An 11,557-nucleotide genomic window follows, 5' to 3' on the forward strand; every position below is an offset into this window, starting at 1 on the left:
AATTATGCTACATAAGCACTTTTAAACCTACTCTAACTTCGCTTAATATTATCACGCCTATGATAATATAGCATCTTGCGATTCTAATAAAGCTAGAACGCTAGAAAACACTAGTTATTACTTTATTAACTATAATATATACTAGTAGAAGTACTTCCTCTCTATCTATATCTAATTAGATAAGCTTACTTAATAGTATTAGCTTTATTATAAAGCCTCCTAACGTGATAAGTCCTATATGCTGGATAATACTAGTTAACCTACTATTAATTAGAACGTCTACTAACTTTACTTCTTATGCTTATTATAAGTATGTAAACACTTTTATCTGTAACCTCTAAGACGTTATAGATATCTTTAATACACTTTACGCTATAATTAAGCTTATTAGCTTATTTTAAATTGATACTATTTAGTTAAAAGGTAGTAATATACTTTTGTTTATATATATAGTATTTAAGTGAGAGAATAATAGAAACTAAAGGTTACTTTTTACTCCTTAGTTAGAATATATTAACACACTTATGTTTAGGTGCACTATATTTAGTTGAGAGATTAGGAAAAGTGAAAAAGCTGAAATTTACTTATTTTATCTGCTTTTAACTGCTTATACTGCTCCTGCAAAGGAATCTTATAAGTGTAATAGAAATAAAGTAAAGATAAGGTCTATTATACTAATACTTTTAACTAAGCTGTATTAGTTATAATAGAGAGAGAAGAGGTAACTAAAATCTCTCAATTAATAAACCTTAAACCACTAATAAGAATTCTAATCAGCTATATTATCTTTATACTATAGTGATAAATATAACCACACTAATTATTTATATAGCTACAGTTCTAGCTTATGCTGCTATTCTCTCTGTTAATCTATTATTCTAATAACACTATTACTAGCTTATCTACCTTAATACACTAAGCTTTCACTACTTATAGTTCTTAAACTTATCCTCATTTTAACTTAGAGATAACGAACTATATAACCTAAACTATATATATAGTTAGTAGTAGTAATAATATTTCCCGCTCAACCTACTATAACTACTATAATCTTTCTAACTCTATAATTTTATATCCTTAATAACTAAGCTTGAGGACTTAATAGGGCGTAAAGCTAGGGAATAAACTCTCTCCTTAAGGACCTTATAAGCCGCAAAGCCTAAGAAGAGACTAATCTCTTTAGTCTAAGAACCTAAGCATTCTATAGGGCGTAAGGCTAGAGAAGAGAATAACCCTCTTTAGTCTAGAAGCCTGAGGATTCTATAGGGCGCAAAGCTAGAGAAGAGACTCTCTTCCTAACAGGGCGCAAAGCTAAGGAAGAGAACAATCTCTTCCTAGGAGCTTGAGGACTCTATAGGGCGTAAGGCTAGGGAAGAGAACAACCCTCTTTAGTCTAGGAGCTTGAGGACTCTATAGGGCGTAAGGCTAAGGAAGAGAATAATCTCTTCCTAGGAGCCTGAGGACTCTATAGGGCGTAAAGCTAAAGAAGAGAATAATCTCTTCCTAAGATCCTAAGGACTTTATATAGCGTAAAGCTAGGGAAGAGAATAATCTCCTCTTAGGAGCCTAAAGACTCTATAGGGCATAAAGCTAGAGAAGAGAATAATCTCCTCTTAGGAGCCTAAGGATTCTATAGGCTATAAGGCTAGGGAAGAGAATAACGCCTTCGCTAGGAGACTTTAACTAAACTTCATATACCTTAGTACTAGGTACTCTGTCTTTCCTATTATCCTCAGCCCTAGGCTAAACTACATCCTGTTAGTTATAGATTACTACCTACTACCTACTATAATACTTAGTTTTCTAACTTTCTAGATATTATTCTATATAAGACAAATTAAGCTAACTTTTATAGAATGTGAACGGTTGAAGAATTATCTTATTTAGTTATTTACTATACTCTTATTAATATATTAATATAAATAAGATAAATACTCCCTATTTATAAAACTCTCTAATATTTAAAGCGATTTATTTTGCTTAATCCTTAATCTACTACTTAATACTTAGATCACTTAACCTAATATAAAATCCCTTATAAAATCTAATCTAATTAAATCCCTCTTATCTCTAGTTATCTAAACTTCTGTTATACTTTTAGTATAAATGCTCTATTTAGAATCCCCTTAAATAAGTATTCCTCACCTAATTATCCTGCTATCTTTAATATAACTATCTCTAACCTAATAGTCTATCTATATTTAATTTTCTAATAGTTCTATATACTAACTTATACTTCTATATCTTTTATAGATAGACCTTATAACCTATAGTAGTCTATTTTAAGTGTTATCTAAAGTATTTTATATCTAACTTATTCTGCTTATCTAATCGATAAGTATTAATAATCCCTATCTTACCTAATTATATTAACTTTAGTAGTATCTACTTTACTTAATCTAACATACTAGCACTAAAATATAAGGCATCCTGCTGAGCATTAGTGCTTAACCTAAATGTCTAGTAACCACCTCACTCTTAGGATTAAGGTCCTTAAGTAACTTCACTTTTAATAAACCTCTATTAATAAACCTACCTACTGCTAGATAGATATGCATACTTATGATATCTTATTTGCTAGTTATTATCCACAGCACCTATATCTATACCTAATATAGTATACTGCCTGCTATTATATCTAAGTAGTATTAATTTCTAACTACTATTAGTATTTATTATTTTGTGAATATAAAGTGATTTATATAGCTTCGCACACTACACTATCTTACTTATAGCTGTTCTAGCATAACTACTCCTACTCACTTTACTATACCTACTAGCCTATTTGAGTTTATATACCTACCTGCCCTTAAAATAGGAATAGTATATAAGTATGCCCTAGAATTTCCCTTTAATAGCGTAGTTAGCTACTGTTATCTGTATATATTTATCTCTGATATCTACTGCTATATTGCAAACGTTTTGCATATATATTTCAAAAATATAACTCTAGCGAAAATCCTAAAGCCCTACTTAATATTCTACGCCCCTAACTATCTATATTAATAACTAATAAAGAAAAAAAAATATAAATGCAGACGCGATTAATTATAAGCTGTAGTAACTACTATCTAAACTTTGTTATAGTATAGGCGACTGCAGCGTCTTCTGGTATATCTAGAGATAAAATCTACTCTAACCTATGCTATATCTTATCTAAGCATTAAGCTACTTAGCTTTAACTTAAACCCCTAAAAGCTGCAATAATATATTTAGGTATATAGAAATAATTCTATACTCTATATTATCTTAATTAAAATTCTGCATATAATTAGTTGCCTGTTATATATCTTATGCACTAAATTATATTTCATATATTAGTATATATACCTCTATCTTTTTCTTAGGTTATTTAGTATTATCTATCTTATATAAGCTTCTTATTAATAAGAAGTAGATAAAGATTTTCTCTCTAATATAATCCTTACTACTTACGCTTAGTATAACTTATACCTCTAGTTAGCGCCTACTATATTACCTCTTTTATAGACGTCACTATAGATTTTGCGATAACCTCTTCCTCACGCTGTGGTATTATCCCTTTCCTATTAATCCTTTATTATCATATTAATAAGACGCTTAAAACAAATTTATATCTTTATTATAGCTCTCCCCCTACTTAAGTTATATAATTTACTGCATAAGCAGTAAGTGCTATACGCTATATTTTTTTGCCCTTAGACGCCTTCCTGCTCTATATAAGCGTCTACTATTAGTAACCCTAACAGTTAGGAGTCTAATCCCTAAACCGAATTCGGTTTGATAATTAGTTATGATTAGTCCAAAAAATCTGCGTACGGTCCAAGTTTCTAGTCAGAAAAGGTATAACACCAAGAAAATAGTTCGTCTATAGTAAAAACAGTCTATTACCTATAATCTATATTCAGAAGTAACTTCATAATTATATCTCCTCGCTAAAACTAAGTAATAAGTTATAATAACTAAATTTTCACCTTAGAAACAGTTATAATATATATTAAGCTTAGTTATATATAAGTAGATATATAACTATATAATTAGCCTAGATATATAAACTTATATTCATAATACTTCTATTTATATTAACTTTAGTAGTTAACGTTATTATCTTCACGATATATGCGTTATAATAGCTTTAGCTATAATATTACTATAAAATCTATCTTTAATTAGTTTTTTAGGTTATTTTCATCCCTCTTATAATTATTCTAATATAAACTAAAATAATATAATAAGTCTAATCTACTTATACATAAGCTATCCACCTAAATCCCTCAACTAAGATCTATAAAATCTATTAAGTATACTATAGTTTTATAACTATTCTACTCCTCACGTTTATAATATATAACTAATAGTTATAATATTATTTAACCTATAATTAAACCTATATAATAATTATTATTATTATAATTAACCTAGCGTTTTTATTAGTTTATATAGGTATATAGTCCCTATTAGTAATATAAATCCTCATATAAATCCTAATAGTGGTCTAGCTTTAGAAAACTATATCTACTAAGTTACATATTAACTGAAATATTTTTACTAATACTACCTTTATTATATCTATATAAAGTAATATATATCTCTAAGGAAGAAGCTATCCTTATACTATATTAGTCTTCACCTTATTTACTAGTAATATTAAGTATTCCCTTTATAAATCACTATATTTATATCACTATAATAGGTAATATAGAGGGGATACTAAAGCGAGGCTAAGGTTATCTATAAAAGTATCTATTAAAGCCTGAGGATAAGCCTTAGCTTAAGCGTAGATATAGCTAGCCCTAAAAGTATCCTCTATTAGAGCAAATAAACTATTATCTAAAGCTTTAATAAGGTTACTTATAGAAGCCTCAGCTTAATCCTCCCCTAGTAACTTTACCCTCTAGATAAAAACTACTTCCTAAAGTTTCACTAAACCTATTATTCTCCCCTTCTTATTATATTTACTACCTACCTATCTATAATATATATCTAAAGCACTCTTCTTTTCCCTCACTTAAGCCTAAAACGCCTATTAATAGCCTAGAAACTAGCACTATTATAGATTTCAGCCTCAGCTTATTATTAATAGAAGATATCCCTAAAGCAGTTGCTAAAGATCCTATATCTCCTATTACTAATATATATTAGACTGCTTCGCTATCTGCTTCATTATATCCTATTAATAACACCTCTCTATTGAGAATCTCTTATAACTACTTACTATTTAGGAATAGGGAAGCTTTTTATATAGTAATAATATAATTAAATAGTATATATAATAAGATCTTAATATCCTTCTTATAACTTATATTAGAGCTTATTTTGAAAAGGGACTAGCTAATATGTTATGTAATACTTTTAATACTATAGATTCCCCTTCCCTCCCTTTCTAAAAATATATTAAGACCTCTTTAGAACTACTTTATAAAACCACCTCTATTATATAAGGCGATTACTATTCACCTAGTTTTAGGTCCTCTTAGTTATTAGTCTTATTTATATTATAGATTCTTATAACACCTATATAATACTCACTAAAGTTATTAAGTATTACCCCCACAAAAGGAGAAAAGGCTTTATAAGTATAGCAAGCCTTCTATATAAAGCTTATATAGTATAATAATATTATTTTATAAACTTTATTAAGCCCTCATACTACTATAAGGTCTGTTCTATCCTATAAGCAGGTAGTAGCATAGTTATATATATCCTTAAAAGTTAACTATCACACTTAATTAAACATATAAGGTCATCTTAGTAATACCACTAATAACTAATAGGATTATTATAGGTCCTATTATTAGAAAGTATCATTATATAATACTTCTAAGTATTCTTATTAAGACTGCTAGGATAATTAATATAGCATAAACTTTAACTATTAGATCTATATATGCATCACTATTATTAACACCTAAATGATATATAATAAGCACTACATTAAATTCCTAGAGTAGTATTTATATGCTACATATGTAATAGTTAATCTATATGAGGCCTGCAATAGCTTAGAAAGCGTTAAAGTATAACCCTCTTAGGAATATAGCTTTATAACAGCAAGTAAGGTAGTTATAGGTATAGGGAATAATAGTATAGTAGTTAATCTAAAAGCATTAGTGTAATAACGCCTCTAAAGGGCTTCTTTCATATAGATCTATATAGTCTATATTGTAGATACTATATCTAGAGTACAAATAGACTATACTACTTAGAGCTCTAGCTAATTCCTACTCCTTATAAAGTGCAGAAATTACCTTTTACTAGAAAAAAGTGTTAATCTATACGTAGTAGGTATTACGTAGTATAGCTATATTCTATAGATCGTTCGAATATATACTTAGAACTACTAAGAATAAGTTAGTAGTAGTGAACAGGTATAATCCACTATGATAATTAATGCATAATAATATAATAAATTAGTGTGCAGATTATAATATAATAGGCGGGGTGTTTTCCTACTTTTCTTTTGCTCAGATATAACTGAAATTATTAGCTTGAAATAGTTTATAGTTATTACTTTTACTGCCCCTATTACTAAGTTCTTAGGGATCACTTTACTACACTTTATTATACTTTAAATTCTTAATATCTCAGCTGTAGCTGCTAATTTTAACTATTTTTATTTATTATATACTATTTTAGAAACCTATTTACCTAAATAAGTTCTAACACCTTTTTGCTACTAAAGTAGCTGATACCTTAACTAGAGGAGACCTTTATATAGGTGCTATAGGTAGTAATACTATTTAGACTATTTTTATAGTTAATGAAATTAGTTAAAGTTAATCTCTACTTATATAACGCCTATACTCCCCACTATAGTCTTCTTCTTATATAGAATTATAGTAAAAGATATATTAATTATGCCTAGAAGTATTTTAAGCTTAATTACTACTTCTAGCTTATTTATTATACTGCAGCTAAATATAAAGTTTGCACTTTTTAGTCTAGAAATATTACTCTTAAACTATATTATTACCTTTCTAATCTAAGTACCCTTATTTATAGAGTAACTAGGTATCCTTCTTTTTCCCTATTAGTTATAACTTTTCTCTTCTACCTTTCTTCTCTATCTCTTTTATTACAGCTATAATCTTATAGATATTTGCTGCTCTTTATAGTTTATCCCTAATATTATCCTTTTTATAATATACTAAATAACTGCTACGTTTTATCTTAGCTGTATCTAATATAGTAGATATTAAATACACCTCACCCTTCCCTAAATAAAACTTATACCCCTCTATCTACTTTATATACCTTATATGCTGCCTAACTACTCTTCTTAAGAGGGAATATTATAGCATGAGGACGTAATAGTTATCACTACTGCTAAAGGTAAGAGTTATAACTTAGAATATATCTATCCTTCTTATATAATACTAAGATAAAGCTAGAAGTCTGCGTTTAAGAATTAGTATATACTACTAAAGGAAGCTATATCCCCTAGATAGAGCTGCTATTACCCCCCTATTCCCTCTCTCTAACTAAGGCATTATCTTAACCCTTATCTCTAGTAATAGAGATACTTAATAGCCTAAATAGAGCTAGGTACTATATATTAGAGGACTAATTACCCCTAACTTAGCCTTAATATAAGCGATAATCTATTATACCTAACTATATTAATATCCTAATAAGTTAGTAATAACTTCTACTATAGTACTAATTAGAACTAAAAGATCTTTATAAGATCTAATAAAGAGTATAAAGTTAGAAAATAGGAACTTATAGAAAGAAATTATTAATAAAGGTAGCAAGCTGCTATAGCTATAATATAAGGAAACAGCTGCTGAGGGTTTAAGGTTAGGGCTAGCTATATAGAAAAAAAANAATATAAGGAAACAGCTGCTGAGGGTTTAAGGTTAGGGCTAGCTATATAGAAAAAAAATTAATTTATGTTAGGGGAGGTGGAAATAACTATAATTATAAAATTCTAAATATAGGTTTAGAAAACCTACCTAGTAAAAGCTAGTTCCTAAAATCCTAAACCTAGGTTTAAAAATCCTACTTAGTAAAAACTAGCTACTAAAATCCTAAACCTAGGTTTAGAAATCCTACTTAGTAAAACCTAGTTACTAAAATCCTAAACCTAGGTTTAGAAATATAGCTTAGCAAAAACTAGCTATTAGAATCTTAAACCTAGGTTTAGAAATTCTACTTAGTAAAACCTAGCTACTAAAATCCTAAACCTAGGTTTAGAAATATAACTTAGTAAAAACTAACTACTAGAATCCTAAACTTAGGTTTAGAAATCCTACCTAATAAAACCTAGCTATTAGAATCTTAAACCTAAGTTTAGAAATATAGCTTAATAAAACCTAGCTACTAAAATCCTAAACCTAAGTTTAAAAATCCTACTTAGTAAAAACTAGCTACTAAAATCCTAAACCTAAGTTTAGAAATCCTATTTAGTAAAAACTAACTACTAAAATCCTAAACCTAAGTTTAGAAATCCTACTTAGTAAAACCTAGCTACTAAAATCTTAAACCTAAGTTTAGAAATATAGCTTAATAAAAACTAGCTACTAAAATCCTAAACTTAGGTTTAGAAATCCTACTTACTAAAAACTAGCTACTAAAATTCTAAACTTAGGTTTAGAAATCCTACTTAGTAAAAACTAGCTACTAAAATCCTACTAGCTATTAGAATCCTAAACTTAGGTTTAGAAATCCTACCTAGTAAAAACTAGCTACTAAAATCCTAAACCTAAGTTTAAAAATCCTACCTACTAAAAATTAGCTACTAAAATCCTAAACCTAGGTTTAGAAATCCTACTTAGTAAAGATTAGCTACTAGAATCCTAAACTTAAGTTTAGAAATCCTATCTAATAAAAACTAGCTATTAGAATTCTAAACCTAAATTTAGAAATCCTACTTACTAAAAATTAGCTACTAAAATCTTAAACCTAGGTTTAGAAATCCTACCTAGTAAAGACTAGCTACTAAAATCCTAAACCTAAGTTTAGAAATATAGCTTACTAAAAACTAGTTACTAGAATCTTAAACCTAGGTTTAGAAATATAGCCTACTAAAAACTAGCTATTAGAATCTTAAACCTAGGTTTAGAAATCCTACTTAGTAAAAACTAGCTACTAGAATCCTAAGCCTATATATAGAAAGGTATATAGTAGCTAGTAGCCTCTAAAATATTAAACTAATATTTAGAAAGCTAGCTTAATAGCTACTTATAATGCTAAAAGCTCTTAAAGTAGCTAGCTGAATAGAAACTATAGATAATATATAATAAAGTAGGTACTAATTATAAGTATTATTTATAAAGAACTAGTAATAGTATACTAGAATCTATATATATATAGAACGAAAGGATAGAGGAAGTCTAAGAGCAGTAATAAGAGGATAAAAGGAAGTTATTTTAGGATATAGAAGGGATAGTTAGACGTATTATAGGTATATAACGTAATGTTATCTATATTAAGTTAGGCTTATATAATACTATATAGGTCTTTATATAATATATAATTAGATAACCTTATTATAAAACTATACTATATATATAAGGCTAAAAATAGAGTAATACTATATAGTTAACCTTAAAAATAATATAGTGTTTTATATATTTTAAGTTATAGAAAAGTTGCTTTTTAGCTATAGAGCATTATTTATTATAAGCCTTAGTATATAATAACTAAGATTCAAAATTTTATATCACTAAAAAGCGGCGATTTTTTATCCTAAATATAAGTTTAGAAATTTATATTAGTAAAAAGCTTATAACTTTCAGCTTAAAATTAATCTTAAACCTAGGTTTAGAAATTTAGATCTTTATAATATAGCGACTTTTAATCTTAAACTTAGGTTTAGAAATCTAGATTACTAAAAAAAGAAGCTAGTTTTTATCCTAAACCTAAGTTTAGAAATTTACACCCTAAAGGAAAAACTGATTTTTATCCTAAACCTAGGTTTAGAGATTTATATTACTAAAAAAAGNAAAAACTAATTTTTATCCTAAACCTAGGTTTAAAGATTTATATTACTAAAAAAAGAAGCTGGTTTTTATCTTAAACCTAGGTTTAGAAATTTATATCCTAAAGGAAAAACTGATTTTTATCTTAAACTTAGGTTTAGAAATTTAGGTCCTCATAATATAGCGACTTTTAATCCTAAACCTAGGTTTAGAAATCTAGATTACTAAAAAAAGAAGCTAGTTTTTATCCTAAACTTAGGTTTAGAAATTTATACCCTAAAGAAAAAACTAATTTTCATCCTAAACCTAGGTTTAGAGATTTATATTACTAAAAAAAGAAGCTAATCTTTATCTTAAACCTAATATACTAATAATTATTTATAAGCTATAAAGGCTTATTTTCACTTATTTCTTTCTTTATCTAGTATTATCTAGTAGTATCTATAGTCTATTTACTACCTTATTCTTTATAGCGTATTATACTTACATTTTAGCTATAAAAAGATATTATAATATTTAATATTATTCTTCTCCTTAACTAAATCTACTTTACTAATCTTTAGCTTTATTATAGCTGAGATATTTCTTTATATAATTTTCTACTTAGTATAACTCTATTACCTTAAGGGCTTATTCCCTAATAGTAATATTATTATTTAGTATTATCTAGCGTTTATTTACCCCTTCTAGTTACTAAAGCTAACTTTTAAAGCTTTAGGAGCTTATTTCTATCCTATAGTCTTATTACCTAGTGAAGCTTAAGATCTATTTAAACCTTCCTATCTATATTTATTTTAGCTAAATTTCTTTATTTATTATACCTATATTAGATATAAATAACTATACTTCTAAAGTATTATTAAGGGGTTATATTTTACAGTATAGTAGAATACTACTATTATTTATATTATTAGAAGTCTTCCTCTATTTATCCCCTATCTCTATTATTTAATATTATTTAGTGTTTATTTAACCCTTATAACTACTAAAGATTAATCTTAAGCCTTAAGATTTAGTTTCTATCTATTAGACCTATTACCTAGTGAAGCTTAAGGATAATTTAGACCTTCCCACTAAGTACTAAGGATTAATCCTAAGCCTTAAGATCTAGTTTCTATCTATTAGGCTTATTACTTAGTGAAGTCTAAAGATAATTCAAACCTTCCTATTAGATACTAAAGATTAATCCTAAGTCTTAAGATTTAGTTTCTATCTACTAGGACTATTACTTAGTGTAACTTAAGGTATATTTAAACCTTCTTATTTATATTTATCTCAGCTATATTAGTTATAAATAACTATACTTCTAAGGTGTTATTAAGAGGTCTTTAAGCTAAGTATTAGAAGCTAGTTTCTATTTACTAGTTCTATTACTTAGTGATACCTATAGTTACCTTAAGTATATTAGTCTAATATTATCTACTACCTCTATTATCTAAGTATTTCTATTAATATACTATAAGATAGCTACTAGTAGTATAAATCTATAAATAAGCTGCTCCTTATAGTATATACTATACTAGATACTTAAATAAGTAAGCGTATTTATTAGGCGTATCTACGCGTTAGACTAAGCTTTTAGATTCTACTTACCTACTTAAAAACTATAAAGGAGTGTAGATATAAACCCTACTTAAAACTATAAAGTAGTGTAA

Source organism: Colletotrichum gloeosporioides (genome assembly GCF_011800055.1).
Source record: "Colletotrichum gloeosporioides strain Lc1 chromosome Unknown consensus_118, whole genome shotgun sequence".
Taxonomy (NCBI): Eukaryota; Fungi; Ascomycota; class Sordariomycetes; order Glomerellales; family Glomerellaceae; genus Colletotrichum; species Colletotrichum gloeosporioides.